The 10,147-nt window shown below is 30.1% G+C and overlaps 1 protein-coding gene across 1 annotated transcript in view; it reads left to right on the forward strand.

The window, feature by feature from the left end:
- Nucleotides 1–10,147, forward strand: part of LOC102676775 (heparan sulfate glucosamine 3-O-sulfotransferase 5) — a 146,566-nt gene that overhangs the window by 77,549 nt on the left and 58,870 nt on the right. The window contains exon 4 of the mRNA XM_006614171.2: nucleotides 1,437–1,518. The gene's annotated coding sequence lies outside the window, so the exon portion shown is untranslated. The remainder of the gene's footprint in view (nucleotides 1–1,436; nucleotides 1,519–10,147) is intronic.

Genomic DNA, 10,147 nt, shown 5'->3' on the forward strand with positions numbered 1-10,147 from the left:
TCATAAGGACGCTTGATGCAAGCAGGGAAAAATCTCGTACGATTCTTCTTTTAGAATTTTCTTTTTTTTTTTTCCTTCTTCCTCTTTTGTCTACTTTTCTTTTCCATTTTCATTGTAAAGTTGCCCGTGATAAACTCGTCTTTTTGCACTCATAACTGGAGTGCCGTTTCATTTCTATGCAAGCTGATTTGAAATCTAAAGGTACGCAGTGTAAAGCTTTGTATCGCTTGAATATCAAGAAACCAAGAGAATTTGTAATAGAAAGAGAAATCTTAGAATTATATTACGTATACATTTATTTATATTACGTATATCAACGATATTTATTAATAAATAATAAAATAACGTTTCGCGTGCATTTCGTAGTATTTGAATTTCGCGGTCTCGTATATAATTTCCACTCGCGGATATGCATATGGCGTCGTCACGTGACATGACCACGTGATATTGCGTAAAGAGACAGTTCGTAGCGCGAAGCAATTTGTTCACTTTGTTTCAGTAGCATGCGGAAAGAATTTTGCGACGAAATTCTACATTTTTGTCGTAAATAGAAAATCTTATTCAAGAATATTCGTATTTCTGAATGTTTAACGAATGGGTATTGTGATTGCAAGCAAAATGTGTTTGTTCATTTATTCGAATTACGATTCTATCGGTCGTTAATTGGAATGAGATCGTAAATGGTGAGATCAGAATCAAATTGAGTGTTTTAAGGACATTGGATTGTCTAGAATGGAAAATAGGATATATATACGTGAAAACTACTAAGCTGATATAAATATTTTATCGCACGTTAACGGATCTATGATCGATGTGAAAAATAGTAGTGTAAAGTTAATTTGTTGTGAAATTTCGTATAAAAAGCAAGGATAAGCAATAGGTTAGTAGACAAAACAATTCCAAATAAAGTCAATCATTCACGAATTTAGTTTTGAAATTCTAGGTTTAGATTTATATGTAGAGGTTATGTATTATATAGTCGATCGATATAATTAATCTATTCGAAATCGATATATATTACGTATGTAATTTTAATATTTATCTAATATAACGATTATATCAGATATATATCAGATCTTTTTGAAAAGAAACATTCACTTTTGAACAAATTATCCATCTATCTATTTGATCCTTCAAGTGTATATTAATCGAAACAAAATGTTTCGTTATAATAATAGGTTAGATAAATGGAATAAAATTAATTACAAATAGGATTAATTTCGTAATTCGAAAAATTTGATCGTTTGACAATAGTATATATTGTATACGCTACTTAACCTCATTTTTTTACGATTCGTGGATGGAGAGAGTAGTTTTTGTCACCATTTGTCATTGTGACTTTAATGTCAACAAAAAAATTAAATATTCATCACGAAAAGTTCACTAAGTAATGATAAGGCTAATCAGTTTGTTTCTGTGCGTGATTACAGATTTTGTGAATATAAAAATCAGCTTGCATGGACCTTGACTACCCGGCCTTAATGCGAGGACTGCAGGCAATCAGTGCACCGAGAAAAGGTGAGTTATTATTTATCGATCGTTCGATTCTCTTTCTCTCCTTTCTTTCCCCATTATTAATATAATACTGGGAAGGAAATTGAACTTGGCAAATGATTAAAAGAATAATAAAGAAAATAAAACGTGAAGTGAAGTGATAATTCCTCAAAGAAGGATCGATAGATGAAAAGGAATGCGTATTACATTATTAAAGGAAAATTTTAATCTTTATTACACGGTTTCATTTATTTAACCTAAATAAACATTATAACGTTTAAAAAGTAAAATTTAAGTTTAATTTATTTCTTTTTTTTATTATTAAAAGGAAAAAAAATTAGAAATAAGAAAAGAACGAACGAATTTTATTCTTTGGTTAGTTTACGTTTTAAAAAGAAATCACGTTCACGAGACATGAGGTTTTCCAGCGAAACTCGTCCGGTAGAAGTACGTACTAAGCCGAAACAATCGATTCAAATCCCCTAGTGACGCGGCAATCTTCTTCTTCTTCTTCTTCTTCTTCTTCTTCTTCTTCGTGATACTTTCGTAGACTAACGCTTTCGTTTCACAGGGTAATTGTATGAAATCGCAGAAGAAATTACGGGAATCGTACATTCAATGTGCGGTCTAATGAATATTGCATTAGTTCCGATGATATAGCGTTCGGTGATATCTTCTCCCTTTTTCAATTATTTTTCCAGATACCTTCAGTGACAAATCGCACAATATTCTAATGTACAATTTACAAATTTTAAGGATAATTCAAGTGTATAGCGAAATTTTTCTTTATTCAAAAAAAATTAATCGATATTTTAAATTTAAATTTTAAGAATGAAAATGAAGGAAAGGAATCGAAATTCTGAAAAGAATTATTTACAATAATATATTCGAATCTTCAAAATTATTATCAAAATTTTATAATTGTAATTGCAAAGGTTAAATTGCACAGCCAATTACGTTTCACTCGCGTAAGCTGATTAAATTTCAAAATACAGGAGGGAAAAAAAAGCGCGAATATGAATACTTTAACGTAATGAATTTGCGTTATAGAACTTTTTGATTTTTGAAATTTTATATCACGGATACTTGCTTAATTCAATACATTATCGTTTGATACTTTACGTTTTAGAATTTTTTTTTCATAATATTCTTTTTCATAATATTCGAAATATTAGATTCGAAAAAATAAATTAATTAATAGTTAAAATTTTAATATTAATTTTAATATTACAAAAATTAAATATTTTTATTTATTTATTTATTGTATATTATTATAATAATCTGTAGATTATTATTATAATAATATTTATTGTAGATTTATTATAATAATTTAAATATCATTTGTTAGAAAATTATTTAATTCGAGTCAAGAGTTGTTTCAACAATTACATCTTTTTAACATTTTTCTGTTGTTAAACAGAAGCGAAACGAATAATTTTACAGAATTTTTATCGCTTTTAAAGAATCTGTCACCTTTTTCTTTTCAACGTAGAACTTCATTAAGCTCGCTCGCGTCTTAGATCCTCTTGAAAAATGAAAGCAATTTAAAAATGTCAACACGATCGTGACATTTTCAGAAGCAGAAGACCCTTTTAAATTTTTTTTCTTCTCAAGATTAAAAATCAAGCATTTATTATTCCAAGAACTTTTTTTTTTCTTTTTTTTTTCTTTATTTATTCAACGAAGAGTTCCAGTTACATTACAAAAATGTATGCAAGAAAAATGTCGAAGAGATATAATTATTTAAATAACTCGACAATTACAGTCTCATAATTGAACTATCTATATGTAATTTTAATCTGATGCTTGTAAATAAAATATTTCATCTTTACAGTTGATCAAAATTTTGCTTATTATATTTTTTACTTCAACTTAGAAATCCAAATTTGATTAAAAAATATATTTTACTTTTATACGGTATTATTATTATGAACAAATTTTTCTCTTATTAATTATTCCTTTATAAAATAATCCTTTATAAAATTCCTTTATAAAATTAATCTTTAATCTTTTTTAATCTTTAGTTGCTTCAAATTTATTCCTCCCTGATCGATTATTAAAAAAAAATTATCCAAATAAAAATTTTCTTCATTATATTAATCGATATTCCACTATAATTAAATTTCACAATATTAAGAACCACGTTATGCTTATTAACACGTTACGATACAAGAATTTGGTTCTTCTACTTTTCATTTAATTTTTTTATTCAAACAAACGATTCTTATTTATTAAAAAATTGGCAAATTTCATATAATTTTATATATTAAAAACTGTGCTTATTAATTAACTCATTGCAGTTCAAGATTCTTAAACTTTGGATTTTTTTAACAAATTTTTTTCATTGTGATAGAATCATCGATTGAATTCGAGTTGGATTATTTTTCAAAAAATGGCAAATTTCAATATTAAAAATTTACTCTTATTCATCAACTCATCGCAGCCCAAGATTCTTAAACATTGGACATTTTTTAGTTAATTGAATTCGAATTATTTGTCAAAGAATATCAATTTTTATACGATATTAAAATTTTATTCTCATTCATTAATTCATTGCAGTCCAAAATTTTTAAACTTTGGATTTTTTCACTATGAGATTGTTGATTGAACTCGAGTTCGATTATTTTTCAAAGAATGGTAAATTTCACATAATATTAAAAATTTATTTTTATTCATCAACTCATCGCAGTCCAAGATTCTTAAACTTTGGATTTTTTTAAAAAATTTTTTTATTGTGATAGAATCATCGATTGAACTCAAGTTGGATTATTTTTCAAAAAATGGCAAATTTCACAATATTATAAATTTATTCCTATTTATTCATCAGCTCATTGAACATTTTTTTGAACAAATTTTTTTGCTTTTTTTAAGATAGAATCGTCGATTGAACTCGAGTTGGATTATTTTTCAAACAATGGCAAATTTCACACAATATTAAAATATTATTCATCAATTCATCACAATATTCCAACATTCTTAAACATTATATTTTTTCCATTGTGAAATAGAATCATTTGATTGAACTCGATTATTTTTCAAAAAATTTTCATACAATTTTCACACAATATTAAAATATTATTTATCAATTCATTGCAATATTCCAACATTCTTAGACATTATATTTTTTCCATTGTGAAATAAAATCATCTGATTGAACTCGATTACTTTTCAAAAAATTTTCATACAATTTTCACACAATATTAAAATATTATATATCAATTCATTACAATATTCCAACATTCTTAGACATTATATTTTTTCCACTGTAAAATAAAATCATCGGATGAACCCGATTATTTCTCGATGAACCGTCAAATTTCACAAAAACAATGTCTATTCGTTGACATTGACCATTGCAATCCTTAGATTGTTTCGATGAGTTTTTTTCCGATAAAATGGCCGATCGACGACCGAGTACGAGTTGGATTATTCAGGAGCGAAATTGGGTCATTATTTCAGACGACGGCCACTGGCCGATGTTTGGCAACGCAATGGAATTCTCGCCGATGGAAACGTGACATTTAGACGGTGGCTCGTATCCAGGCCAATCACGCCTCGCCCGAGAATTAGCCGTTTTCAACGGAGCATTGCCTTGCCGCTCCTTTCTTCCTCTTCTTCCCAAAAGAGGGGAGAATAAACCCGTTCGCAAAAATACACGAAAATACACGTTGGAATCGAGCTTCCTCCAAAATTGGAACGACTGATAATGACCCCCCTCTTCTTCTTGCTTTCGTCTCTCTGCAACTGCGCTCGAGTCGCCTGCGCCATCTTGCTAATGTTGACACTCGAAGACGAAGTTTTCGATTAAGTTTACGAAAAAATTCCAAAAGAATTAAATAAAATTTAAATTCACGTTTGAGTCGTCTCTCGTTCCATAAATTTCCAAAATATTTCCAATATAATATAATTATATATTATAATAATATAATTATAATAATATATTATATAATATATAATTTCCAATTTTCGATCGCTTTCTTCGATTTTTCTTCCTCTCTGAACATGGAAAATACGATTCTCGTGTTCATTAACTAATATTCTCTGACTCCTTCTATATCCTCCTCTTCCTGTAAGAATATCATTTGTGCCTGGAAATGGTCGAGAAACGTGTTTCGTCCAGTTGGAAATTTTCGTGTTTCGAGGGAGGGCGACGCTTGAGAGGGAAAGAGATGGAATATTTTCCACGATGGCGGAGGACGGAGAGACAAGATAATAGGCGTTGCGCGATAAATATTGGAAAATGGAGGCGCGTATTCGTTCATCGGGAGGCGAATAGGAAATGAATCGGTTGGTAATGGATGCGCGTGGAGCAGCGGCGTGTCGCGGTTCATAGTTTGCATGTTAAAAGGATCTCGGCGAGGGACAGAGGACAACAACGCGTTCTCGTTTCTCTCTCAAAGGTTTTTCCATTGTTTCCACGCGTTCCAACGCCCATCTGTTCTGGAACAACGCTTGGATTATGAAAAAAGAGTAAAAAAAAAAAAGTGGGTAAATGGAGATGTACAAATTTGAAGAATAATTTTAGGTTAGGTTTGAGAACAATTTTACTTTATTTTAATAGAAGAAGGATAATCTTCTTAAAATCTCTAAAAGAGTGTTTGAAATTTGATCATTTCTAATTTAGAGCGTATTTTTGAAACTTAAACATGAAATGACAGATAGATAGATGTGCAAATTCGAAGAATAATTTTAGGTTAGGTTTGAGAACAATTTTACTTTATTTAATTGTTATATTATATTACTTAATTGTTATAATTGTTATATTATTAATTTTACTTTATTTATTAATAGAGGAAGGATAATCTTCTTAAAATCTCTAAAAGAATGTTTGAAATTAGGTCATTTCTAATTTAGAGCTCGAAGAATTCGAAGAATAATTTTAGGTTAGGCTTGAGAACAATTTTACTTTATTTAATTGTTATATTATATTACTTTATTTAATTGTTATATTATTAATTTTACTTTATTTATTAATAGAGGAAGGATAATCTTCTTAAAATCTCTAAAAGAATGTTTGAAATTAGTTATTTCTAATTTAGAGCTCGAAGAATTCGAAGAATAATTTTAGATTAGGTTTGAGAACAATTTTATTTTATTTTAATAAAGGAAGGATAATCTTCTTAAAATCTCTAAAAGAGTGTTTGAAATTAGATCATTTCTAATTTAGAGCGTATTTTTGAAACTCAAACATGAAATGACAAATAGATAAATGTACAAATTCGAAGAATAATTTTAGGTTAGGTTTCAGAACAATTTAACTTTATTTTAATAGAAGAAGGATAATCTTCTTAAAATCTCTAAAAGAGTGCTTGAAATTAGATTATTTAGAGCGTATTTCTAAACTCAAACATGAAATAATAGATAGATAGATACATAAATTCGAAAAATAATTTTAGGTTAGGTTTGAGAATTTTATTTTATTTTAATAGAGGAAGGATAATCTTCTTAAAATCTTGAATGTTTGAAGAATATTTTGAAGATATTTCCAATTTAGAGCTATTTTCGAAACTCAAACGTAAAAAAAAAGAATAAAAAAAAGATAGATATAAAAATTCGAAGAATCATCCCAGGCGTTTTGAGAACAATTTTATTTCATTTTAATAGCGGAAAGATAATCCTGTTAAAACGTCGAGAATTTGAAGATAAAGATATTTGTCATTTTCAACTTAAAGCATACTCTTGAAACTCAAACATGGAACAACGTAAAAAAACAGATGAATAGATATAAAAATTCGAAGAATCATCCCAGGCGTTTTGAGAACAATATTTATTTTTAATAACTGAAAGACAATCCTCTTAAAATCTCGAGTATTCAAATCTTGAGCATTTGAAGGAAATTTGAGGATGAGGATATTTGTTATTAGATCATTTCCAATTTAAAGCATATTCTCGAAACGCAAATATAGATATACACGCATATTCTTCTCATAAATAAATCTCTTTCCCGATTGTGGTACCCACTTTTCCCTCCACTCTACCGTATTATTTTACGTACGTTAGTTTCCTCCAATTAAAGATTTCGCTACTTGTGCCACTTTCCTCCCCCCTCCTCGTGCACGACAACCTTGACACTCGTCGCCTCTTCCATCTCGCTCTCTTTTATTTATTTATTTACTTTCCTTTTTTAGTAATAAATTTTTTGTCTCGGAGCTAGCTAGCTTTCGACACGTGGATGGGTCGTAAAAAGAGGAAGTGGAAACGAAAGAAGGTCTCGAGGAATGATCAGAAAGAATTAAAGAATGTTTTACAATCGAGTAACGTCGCGTTGCGAAGGAAACGATCGTTATCGAATTTTTATGGCACGATTTTACGACGACAGGAGGGAGTGTGTCCTTGGAGGTTTGACGATTTCAGATATTTCGATGGGAGGTAGAGATATCACGACTATTCATCCCTGCGATCTGAAAAGATCGATTTACTCCATATCTTTCCATATCTCTGTGTCGATGTGCATTTTAATATCGTGATATTTTTTTCTCCCCTACGATAAATATTCCTATATATATATATTTATTTTTCTTATATTTTTCAGAATTATATCGATCCTCATACGTATCTTCTCTATGCTAGTTCAATATTTCCATTTTGCCCTCTATCACCGTTCAGCCATATTTTTCTTATCACATAATTTTTTTGAGATATTCGATGTCGAGTCACGAATTTTTCCAAGTTGAATTATAAAAGAAGAGGAAGTATTCTTGGAAATTATTAATCGAATATTTTAAGAATTAATAATAATAAATAAGAGACTTTTCCTCGAGTCGTTTTCAAAAAGCGCGTTCATCTAGAAAGAATAATAGGGAATAATTGTTACGAATTTTTTTCAAATTGAATCAGAAAAGAAGAGGAAGTATCTTGTACTTTTAAAGATTAATAATAATAATAGGTAAGACTTTTTCTCGACTCGTTTTCAAAAAGCGCGTTCATCCAGAAAGATGAACGAAGGGAATAACTGTTTAAAATATTATAACCGTGATAGGGAAGGAGCGACAACGGCGACGGTTTAATTAAAATTCCATCGAGATTCCATCTGACCTATTAGCGGGAACTCTTGATCACGAGAACTCTTTTTCATTCATTCATTCACGGGGCTGGTAATTTCACGCCCACGCTCGATTTATAAACGCCCACCACCACGTCCTCTCTTCTCCTCTCCTCCCCTCCCCTGCCCCGTTTGTCTTTTAATCCGTTCAGGTGTAAACAGCTTGTCCGATCTTATTTCTCCTCCTCAACTTTATTCGTTACAAAGGGAATTTTCCTCTCTTTTGCTCGGCTCGAAAGAAAGAAAGAAAGAAAAAAAAAAAAAAAAAAAAATCTCGATCTCGTCGATTTTAACGCGTTCGTTATCGATTCCTAAACGAATTCGTCTCTTTATCGAGCGCCAAGCGTGAAACGACTCGGGATTAATTTCACTACTGAGAGAAAAAAAATAATGACAGAGGAATATCGCGCGTTCTTATCGCGTTAATTGCGGAGTCTCGTGCTAAAAAAAGCAAGCTAGTTTTCCTATATCCTTTTAATCGAGTTAAAGTGGTGCTATTTAGATAAAATTAAAAGTAAAAATTGGATAGGAATCCTTTTTTAATTTTTCGATCACGTATATTATACCGAAATTCATGAGTGAAAGAATAGCATTTCGTCGATTATTATTCTTTATATTCCAATAGCTTTACTTTCGTTTTTCTATATTCTCTGTTAAAGTATTTAGATAAAATTGAAAGTAAAAATTTTTACGGATCGTAAGACGCTGGATAGGAATCTTTTTTTTAATTTTTCACGTATATTAGTAATATTTCGACGATTATTATCCTCTATATTTCTCTATATTCCAATAGTTTTATTTTCGTTTTTTTTTCTTTTTGTCACCGTCGACGATCCATCGAAGGAAAAATGGACACCTCCAGCAATGCTGTTTCTTCGACAGGATGTCTGCTAGAAGTACGCCGACCTATCGATGTGACCCTGGATTTTCATGCATCGTTGCTTCCCCCTCTTTTTATTCCGATCGCTTGACCCGTTCGCCTACGCTTCTTATTCACTTCCTACACTTCCTACACACAAATGTATCTTATCTCCCTTCCCTCGCGCAATTCTTCTTCCTCTGCATTTAATTTTTCACGGACGAATGTCCGTGATGGAAATGTAGGTATATCAGAAATGTGGAATATTAGAATAGTGGCTTCGTAAAATATTCTATTCTTTTTTTTTTTCTTATATAATACAAATATAGATATAAATTTAATTAATATGATTATAAATTTAAGGGGAAGATTGATCGATTGAGAGGTTTTCAAGATTTAGATTTTCAAGAATCTAAATGAATAATATTTTTTTTTTTTTTAATCCACAGAACACGTGGGAAATCTATACGAATTATATTTGATTGGAAATAAAGATTGGATAAACGTATCAAGGTGACAATTATTTTAGCGATCGAGTTTCATGGAAACATATTTACGAAACAGTAACAGTATTATTTACGAGCAATATCGTTCAATCGTAACAGACATTGCCAAGGTCTCATCCTTATTACTTCATCCCGACAGGTTCAGACGAAATAAAAAATTCTGAAAGAGTGAGACAGATGGCTCGACAATAACATTCCTTTCTATCAATGAAAGAAAGTCTCTCTCTCTCTCTCTCTCTCTCTCTC

The sequence above is a fragment of the Apis dorsata genome, unplaced genomic scaffold, assembly GCF_000469605.1.
Source record: "Apis dorsata unplaced genomic scaffold, Apis dorsata 1.3 scaffold_170, whole genome shotgun sequence".
Classification (NCBI taxonomy): Eukaryota; Metazoa; Arthropoda; class Insecta; order Hymenoptera; family Apidae; genus Apis; species Apis dorsata.